Raw genomic sequence first — 9,780 nt, 5'->3', positions numbered from 1 at the left:
GTTAGAAAGCAGTGGAAAGTCAATTTCTTGCTTTTATTTTTAAGGGTGTTTGCACACACACACAAAACCAAAACCAAAGTTCAGACCCTCATCACCCATCAGTGATGGGACAGGTATGACTGTCCACCCAATCTCATCATTTGGAAAGTAGAGGCAAAAGATTTCTGGAGCAGGCTGGCTAATTAGATTCTAATCAGCAAGCTATGAACTCAATTAAAAGATCCTGTCTCAACATAGAAGGTGGGGAGCAAACCAGAAAGATACCCCATGGAGTCAAACCATATTGTACAAGATGTACCTCACATGTATATCCTCACACACATAAACACACATGCATACACACATGTGCACACACACATAAACATGCATGCACACATACACGTGCACATACATGTGTGCTCACACACACTTGCATGACCACATGCCCACCCCAAATACACAGGAAGAAAAGAAAGTAGGAAAGACTGAGTAAAAGAGTCTAAAAGTTAAAGTATACTCCCACTAAGACCAATACAGAAAACAAAAATCATACATTTGTGTGTTGTTAGATTTATTCCTTATTTGTTCTCATTAAATGTGCAGAAAACTATATTTTAAATTTCATTTGTTTCATAACATTTTAAATAGCCAAATTAAACTCATACAAAAAGAGTGAGTCTGAATAAACATATGATTGTTAAATAAATTGACTAAATGATCAATTAATTTCCCAAACAGAAAGCATCAGGCACAGATAAATTCACTAGTAAAATTTGACAAACATTTAAGAGTACTATTATACACAGGCAGGAACAGGCGAATTTCGGAGTTTTCATCCAGAGTGGGCTCCACAGAGTGAGCTCCGGTACAGCGGGGGTGGGGAAGATACCATACACTGGGAGAAACCAAAACAAACAAAAAGGATACTATTGTAACAGTGTTCTGCAATCATTTGTAGAAGACAAAAGCAGAAGTGCTTCTTAACTCTATTTGGCAATGAACACACAACAACGACAAAAGCAGGAAATATTTTTAAAAAACATACCTGATCCATGACTGTTATGCAAAATATATAAATTACCCCTCAAACTCAAGAGTAAATACTAAAGTCTGTGAGGGTGCTCCCCAACTCCTGCCTCAGAAATTGTGTTTTAATGCAATTGTTTTTCAAACTTTAAGAATCAATATAATCTTATCAAAGATCCTTGGATGTGAATTAGTAAAAAGTGAGACTCTTGGGGTAATTCAAATATAAGATCAGATCCTATTTTATTTTATTTTCCACTGTAAATGTTTTCACAATAATTCTTCCAAAAACAAACAAACAAAAAGAACTCAATTAAGTTTTGTTTATTTTTTTCCTTTTCTTCCAGTTTTCCAGAGCTCTGTATTTTTTTTTTATGCCTGCATTGAATTTTCACTAGTTATATACCTAGTTGGGTATTACCAGGATCAGAAGGCGTTAAGTCTGGGAGATTTAATACAATCTATAATTTCTGAAGCCAGGGGCAGCAGGACTCTTAATTCTTTGTCAGAGGAATCAGACCTGAGATATATCTGACCTTGGGAGGACACGTGAATCCAATTAATTAGCTCATTAATTGGAGATTTCATGATTTCCATTTAAAAATTAAAGTTGGTGTGAGTTTTGTCTCAGTCATTACTTTCCTTTTTTCCCTCTTCCTTTCCCTCTTTCCAGTGCTTTCCTTTCTTCCCCTCACCAGGAAGGAGGAAAAGAGGAGACCTTAAGAAGGGAGATAAGAGGGAAGATTAGAACTGTAAGAAGTGGTGGCAGAGCAGGTGGGAGAGTGGAGAGGCAGGTATGAAAGACCAGAGTATCTACAGATGCCTTCTCTCATTGGATGGGTTGTCTGTCTATTGATAGTAGAAGTCTTAAACTTGAGGTTCTAAAGATGGCTCAATGGTTAAGAGCACTGCTGTTCTTGCAGAGAACCTGGCTTCAGTTCCCAGCCCTGACAAACTTCTGTAACTCAAGTTCCAAGGACCTGTAACACCCTCTTGTGGCTTCTTCTTTTTTTTTTTTTTTTTTTTTGACATCATTCCTTTATTAAGGTATTGTTGATAAGCTTTTATACTCTTAAGTTGGTAAATTTGTAAACATGACAAGAAGCTTGTTGGCTAAGAGGAAGGTTATATAAACATAAAGCTAATAACTAGGAGAAATTAATCAGTGGGAAATTATCACAGCTATAGTTAGATATTTACTCAAGATCATTTACTATTTTTTTTATTATGTATTTTCCTCAATTACATTTCCAACGCTATCCCAAAATTCCCCCATACCCCCCCCACACTTCCCTACCTACACATTCCCATTCTTTTGGCCCTGGCGTTCCCCTGTACTGGGGCATATAAAGTTTGCAAGTCCAATGGGCCTCTCTTTCCAGTGATGGCCAACTAGGACATCTTTTGATACATATGCAGCTAGAGTCAAGAGCTCCGGGATACTGGTTAGTTCAGAATGTTGTTCCAACTATAGGGTTGCAGATCCCTTTAGCTCCTTGGATACTTTCTCTAGCTTCTCCATTGGGAGCCCTGTGATCCATCCAATAGCTGACAGTGAGCATCCACTTGCTTCTTTGAGCATCAGTCATGCAGATGGTCCATATATGTCCAAACACACATGCATGTCAAAAATACATTTCTAAAAAAGTTTTAAGAGACTTCAATGAAATTTTCTCCTTTTCCTTCTTGCATATGCTTTTGGTACTGTATTAGAGAAACAGTAGCCAAATCCAAATTATGAAGTTCATCGTCTACATTTTCTGGGAAAAAAATCATAATTTTAGGTCTTACAATTACCTCTTTGATAAATTTATGATTAATTTTTATGTGGTATAAGATAAAGGTCTAATATTACTCTTTTGTGTGTGAATATGCAGTTTTCCCAAGGCATGTTAGAAAGTATTGGTGTTTGTCAATTAAATGGTCTTGGCAGTATGTGTAGAAACCACTTTCCTGGGTGTGCAGGAATTTATTTCTAATCTCTTTCAGTCTTCCAAGCCTCTGAGTTTATTTTCTTTCAGGACTTTATTATTATTATGATTCTATTCAATGCCCCTTAAGGGTCTGAATTGCTTTTGGTGGGGGGTCACACTACTTTACAGAATACTTTGTGTAGTGAGGCATCTTAATATTAAGTCTCCCAGTCCCTGGCCATTGACATCACCCTTTTAATTAGTGTCTTCTTTGATTTTCTTCAACAACATTCTGTGGTTTTAAAACCAGTTTGGATAAGGTTATTATCTTTTAATGTTATCATGGTAGAATTATTTGCCTGATTTTTCTGTTTAGATTGTTCATTGTGAATGTACAGAAACGTATGTAATTATGTATGCTAATTTTGAGGCCTCCTGTTTTACTCAAATCATTTCTAAGTTTCCCTGCACTTAAAATATGTCCTTTAATGGTTTGCTCTGTCAGGGAATAAATAATAAGTCCCAGATTTCTGATTCCAAGACAACCTTCATATGCTATGTGCATGTGTGTACATGTGTGCAGGTGTGTAGGTTTGTGTATTTTATTCATTGTATAGAGAGAGACCAGAGCAGGTCATCCAATATCTTCCTCTAATGCTCTCAGCGCTATTCCTTTGAGACAGCCACTCTTAGTGAGCTCAGTTTATAATGCTATGCTGGCAGCCAGCAAGCCACAGAGATCTGTCTCACTTTTCCCCGTCTGCCCCAACACTGGTTTCCTCCATTGATTTTGCCATTTCTTCTATTCATTAACCTAACACGTTCCTAAAATATAGTCCCTAAACTCACAGCATTAGAACTACCAGTGAGCTTGTTAGAAATCAAAGTTTTCAGGCCCTCCGTGATCTTCCTGAATCCCAAATTCAAGTTTGGAGCCCACTAGTCTAGCCTATATTTTAACATGAAGTCATACAGATGATTCTGAAATGTACTGACATTTGAGGCCCCTTGGTGTTCCCGTTTCCTCGTGTTAGCCTCATGAATCTCTCCTTTCTCTATGCTGCAGTGTTGACTGGACTGCTGTTGTGCAGATCTTGTGCTAGCAACCGTAGCTTCTATAAGTTCATAACTACAAAGATCCTGTCATGTCCAGAAGACATTATTCACAGCAATCGTTCCCCTCTCTGGCTCTCAGAATCTTTGTGTCCACTCTTTAGCAATATTCCTGAGCCTTGGGAGTGAGTAGGTATGGTACTGATGTTGTATTTAGTACTGAGCCACAGTGCTTTGTGCTCTGTGCTTTGGCCAGCTACGAGTCTGTGTTAACAGCCAATCACACCTTATAGGAGTGATGAAGTGTAAGAGTTGCCCAAGTACCTAGGTATACGGCTAACAGTTTAGAAGGCAGCTTGATATTTTGTTTTCTAGCAAACTAATAGTAATAGGCTTCGAATGTTCCCACTTGCTCTTGGGCAGTGTGTTGGTTAGCTTTCTGAAAATTTGTCAAAATTTAGAATCATTGAGGAAGATGAACCTCAGTTGAGAAAATGCCTCTGTGAGATTGACCTGTAGGCAAATGTTTGGAGCATTTTCTTGATTAGTGACTGATATGGGATGTGTCTCCTCTGTGCAGGTGGTACCAAGTCATATGAGAAAGAAAACTGAACAGGCCCTGGAAATCAAGCCAGCAAGCAGCAGTCTTCCATGGCCTCAATTCAGTTCTTCTTGCTCTTTCCTTACTTGAGTCCCTCCCTTGACATCCCTTTATGGTGGCCTTTAAGATGTAAGATGAAATCAGCCCTTTCTTTGCTTAGGTTGGTTTGGGACATGGTCTTTATCACAGCAATATAAAGCAATCTAGAATAGCCAAGTTTACAGTACCAGACATGAGTTGGTTACCCCCATAACATTCATGCTATTATTATACAAGAGGACATATCTTGTCCTACTGGACATTACTGTAGTTTACAGGGTTCACAACTAGGTTAGAACATTGATGACTTCTCTTAACCAGCAGCCTACAGTGTGCCTTGAGGCACTATAGAAGCCTTCAAGGAGGAGGCTTCTAGGCCAGCACTAGCTTTATTCATGTGTGATGAATGAAAGTGTGATGTGTTCAGCAGTAGGATCTTAGCATCAAGGCCTGGTGAGTAAGGAAGAGAACTAGCAATGGCCTGTAATGTGTGTGTGTGGTGGGGTCCCAGTTGTCAGATCACCAACCCAGTGTGGTGCCCCATATCTGGCATAAGACTCTGTTTGATCATCTATAGCTCCAGGGTAGGAGCATTACCCTCAAACTTACTCTTTTATAAGCTTCCTAAATTTGCTCTCATGTTTCTGTTTCTGTATATGTATTATGTATGTGTAATACTTTCTTACCTCAGGGTGGTATATGTAAATAAATTTACCAAATAATTTGAAAGAAGTTCTGTGTAAAATTGGCTAAAAGTGAAATAAGCACTTACATAGATTAAATATTCCTAAAGCTCTTATGAATGCAGAAATTGATCTAGATGGTTTTTTGAGGTTTGGTTATCTTCTGTGGTTTTTTTTTTGCAAATTAATCTAATTTAATAAGGCCTTGATAGAAAGTATCATGACATCCAAGTCATTAGTTTGGGCTTTTCATCACATTAATTAAAGCATTTAAAACCAGAAAGCTTAAAGATAGTTTTATGATTGTTTGAAAAGAAAAATGACAGTTACAGGTAAGCTTAAAATCCCTCCGTGCCCAAGAGGGACCATAGAGAAAAGTGTCATGCCTGTCATGCCTGTTAACTTATTCATGGGGTTACAAGTAAGAGTGAGGGAGCCCAGGGTGTCAGGACTGTAGAGCTATGGGGAAAATGTGCACCAAGGATACATGATTAGATATAGATGAAGTAAGTGGAGCTTATACATTTTAATTTTTTAAGGTATTTTTGAATTCTGACTGTTTTGATACTTAACATGCATATACTATAATTGTGAGTGGCTACTAGGAAAATAAATTGAAAGCATGTCTGGTTTTTTTTAATGTTTAACATGTCTTCCTAAAAATAATTTCCAAAATCTTTTTGTGAAATTTTATCTTAAAACTATTTCAGGTTAAGTTTTAGATATCCATCCAAGATTGTCAACTTGAGCTCTCTGTAAAGTAAGGAACACTTGTAAATAGACAGACTGTATGAAAGGTATAAAAAACAAGAAGGATATATGGTGTGGGAAACTCACTCTCACTCCATAGACTCACTGTGCTTTGCACAATAGGTAAATAATAATTTTGTTCTAAAGTAAAAAGACTAATTACTACAGATGAGAAAGGAGATTTTAAGATAAGAATGTAATGAATATAGAAAGTTGTCAGAAAGCTTATGTGAAGAAGAATTTCATGCGTGCCATAAGTTAGAGTGTACTTGGATATATTTATTGATGTTTTATAAATGAATTTAGATGTCAAAAGGTCTGGACAGATATTAGAGGGTGTGAGTGTCTGAGTATGAGTGTATGGATGCATGTGTGATGCTTGTGTATGTATAGGTGCATTGTGTGAGTGCATGATGCTTGTATGTGTGATGGTTGTGTAGATGTGTGTGTGTGTATGTCATGTGTGATGTTTATGTGTCTGTATGTCTGTGTGCACATATATGTGTAGTGTGTGTGTGTGTGTGTGTGTGTGTGTGTGTGTGAGCGAGCCCAGAAGTGCATGTCCATACAGAGAGAAGAGGAAATTGTCCAATGTCCTCTCTGCTTTACTCTTTAGGACCAGGTTGCTCCCTGATCTAGTGTCCTGTTTTCTTGGCTGGGGTGGCAGGCAGCAGGTCTTCACAATTGTCTGGTCCCTACCTCCTCAGTGCTGGGAATACAGCAACATGAGGACCAATTGTATATTGACTTCTACTTTTATATCTGAAACTAGTATTTTATATATAATTAATGCTCAATAAATAGCTATTAGATGGATATTTTAGTTTACTAGGCACAAAAGACAGAACATGAAAAGTGTGTATTCTGATCAAACTGTATGTAAGCTTATTATATTATCCTGAAAAGGTTATATGAAAGATATTAGAATAATTAGTTTAATCTTTCACTTGACTATTTCGATTACAGACATACTAATAACCTTCTGTTTTAGGAAGCAGTCATCGTTTTATTGATAATTAGAAAACAAGTTTGTTTGTTTTTTCCTACAAATACTGCTCAGGGAAAAAATCCACATAAGTAATACAAAGTTGGTCTAGTTCTCCCTAAGGGAGTAAATACCAAGAAAATAAATTAGAACATTAAAGCAACATATTTTTAATTATTTTGTTTTCTCTGCTTTTGTGTGTGTTTATTTGTGATATAGCTTTATAGCATACTGCCAGAGCATGGGGGGGAAATGTATGTCTACCCATAATACTCATCTAGATAAACCCCATGTGTACCATCTGGTATTTACCGATATTGGCGAAAACATGTAGGTTGGTTGTATAGAGGATTCAAGCTACAGTTACTTAAATGACACTTTTGTTGAGGACCAGGACTGTTGTCATTACATTCAGGTATCTGATTTGTACATCATTATTAAATCAATGGGATTCTCAACTGCTTCACCTACTTTTCTGTTTCAAATTCGCAAACTCTAGTGATAAAATGATTCCCTCCACATGATAAAAATTTTAATCCTGTCTGTGTCTTTAAAAGCCCACCACTCTATCCATTATGTGAATCATATAAGAAATAGCCATTGTATGCATACTTCAAGACCAAGGAGATTGATCAGAAACTAGTGCACAGTATAGATGGAAGGAAGGATTTTTTTTTATTAGATATTTTCTTTTACATTTCAAATGTTATCCCCTTTCCTCATTTCCCCTCCGAAAACCTCATATCCCACTCCCTTCCCCCTACTCACTAACACACCCACTCCTACTTCCCTGTTCTGGCACCCCCTACACTGGGGCATCGAGCCTTCACAGGACCAAGGGCCTCTCTTCTCATTGATGTCCTACAAGGCCATCCTCTGCTACATATGCAGCTGGAACCATGAGTTGCCCCATGTGTACTCTTTGGTTGGTGGTTTGGTCCCTGGGAGCTCTGAGGGTACTGGTTGGTTCATATTGTTGTTCCTCCTATGGGGCTGCAAGCCCCTTCAGCTCATTGGATCCTTTCTGTAGTTTCTCCACTGGGGAGCCTGTGCTCAGTCCAATGAATGGCTGTGAGCATCCACCTATGTGTTTGTCAGGGACTGGCAGAGCCTCTCTGGAGACAGCTATATCAGGCTTCTGTCAGCAAGCTCAAGTCCAAGTGGAAAGGACCTCCACATAAAACCAGATACACTGAAACTAATAGAAGAGAAAGTGGGAAAGAGCCTTGAGTACATGGGCACAGGGGAAATTTTCTTGAACAGAAGAACACTAATAGTTCATGCTGTAAGATCAAGAATTGACAATTGGAACCTCATAAAATTGCAAAGCTTCTGTAAGGAAAAGGACACTGTCAATAGGAAAAAACAGCAATCAACAGATTGGGAAAGGATTTTTACCAACCCTACCTCCAATAGGGGGCTAATATCCAATATATACAAAGAACTTAAGAAGTTAGACTCCAGAGAACCAAATAACCCTATTTTTAAAATGGGCTATTCTCAACTGAGGAATACCGAATGGCTGAGAGACACCTAAAGAAATGTTGAACAACCTTAGTCATCAGGGAAATGCAAATCAAAACAACCCTGAGATTCCACCTCACACCAGTCAGAGTGGCTAACATTAAAAATTCAGGTGATAGCAGATGCTGGCAAGCATGTGGAGAAAGAGGAACGCTTCTCCATTGCTGGATGGATTGCAAGCTGGTACAACCACCCTGGAAGTCAGTTTGGTGGTTCCTCAGATAATTGGACATATTACTACCTGAGGACCCAGCTATACCACTCCTGGGTATATACCCAGAAATTGCTCCAACATGTAATGAGGGCACATGCTCCAGTATGTTCATAGCAGCCTCATTTATAATAGCCAGGAGCTGAAAAGAACCCAGATGTCCCTTGACTGAGGAATGGAAGGAAGACTTTTAAAGAAAGTGACTTGCATCCCAACTTCCCACAGATCAGCAGACAGACAAGACTTCACTTTCCCTTCTGCTTCTGGCCCCAGAGCAGGAGGAGAAGGGGTGTCCCCCATTCCTTCTTGGTTGCTCTCCCTAGTGATATGAGTTATAGCCGTTGTCTCCATTATAAAGCAAGTATACAGTGGTTTTTTTGTACTTTACCTTACAGGCTGCTGTTTACAGCAGTTCTTCATTGGGTATCTGCTTCTCACCTTTTTGGAATCATGGATGTGATGGTTTATTTCAGACTCCCGATGATGTAAGAGACTGTTTCTTACCCCATTCATTATTTGTCAGTTTTTCATTAATGTTTTTACTGAATTGTAACAAGTTATCACTTCAAAACTGGTTTTAGAGAAACATAAAATATGACTATTGAATGCAGTGTTATGGGAGAAAAGGCAGACAAGGGTCCATATTTTAAAAGCTAAACAAATACTGTATTACTCCATTGGAAAGACGGGTCTAAAATAGGCTCTCTGTTGAGATGTAAATAGATCAGTGGTTGACATGGAATGGGGTAAGTGATGCAGACTGCTAATATGTATGTTTCTTTAGTAGCTTTGAGAGCATGGTTAGAAATATTTTAGATTTTGATCACGGGGGGAAAATACAACAATATTATACATACTAAATTATATGCTCTGCAATGATAAATTTTTGGATTGTGAGATAAATTTCAATCTTTAAAAGTCATATGTAGAGAAAGAGAGAGAGAGATGAAAATGGATGGATAGATAGATTAAATTTATTTTTAATGGGGGACATCAAATAGTTTGTCACTTAGCAC

The sequence above is a fragment of the Mus caroli genome, unplaced genomic scaffold (genome assembly GCF_978045245.1).
Source record: "Mus caroli unplaced genomic scaffold, Mus_caroli_1 scaffold_9, whole genome shotgun sequence".
NCBI lineage: Eukaryota > Metazoa > Chordata > Mammalia > Rodentia > Muridae > Mus > Mus caroli.
Note: the sequence above shows the minus strand (reverse complement) of the source record.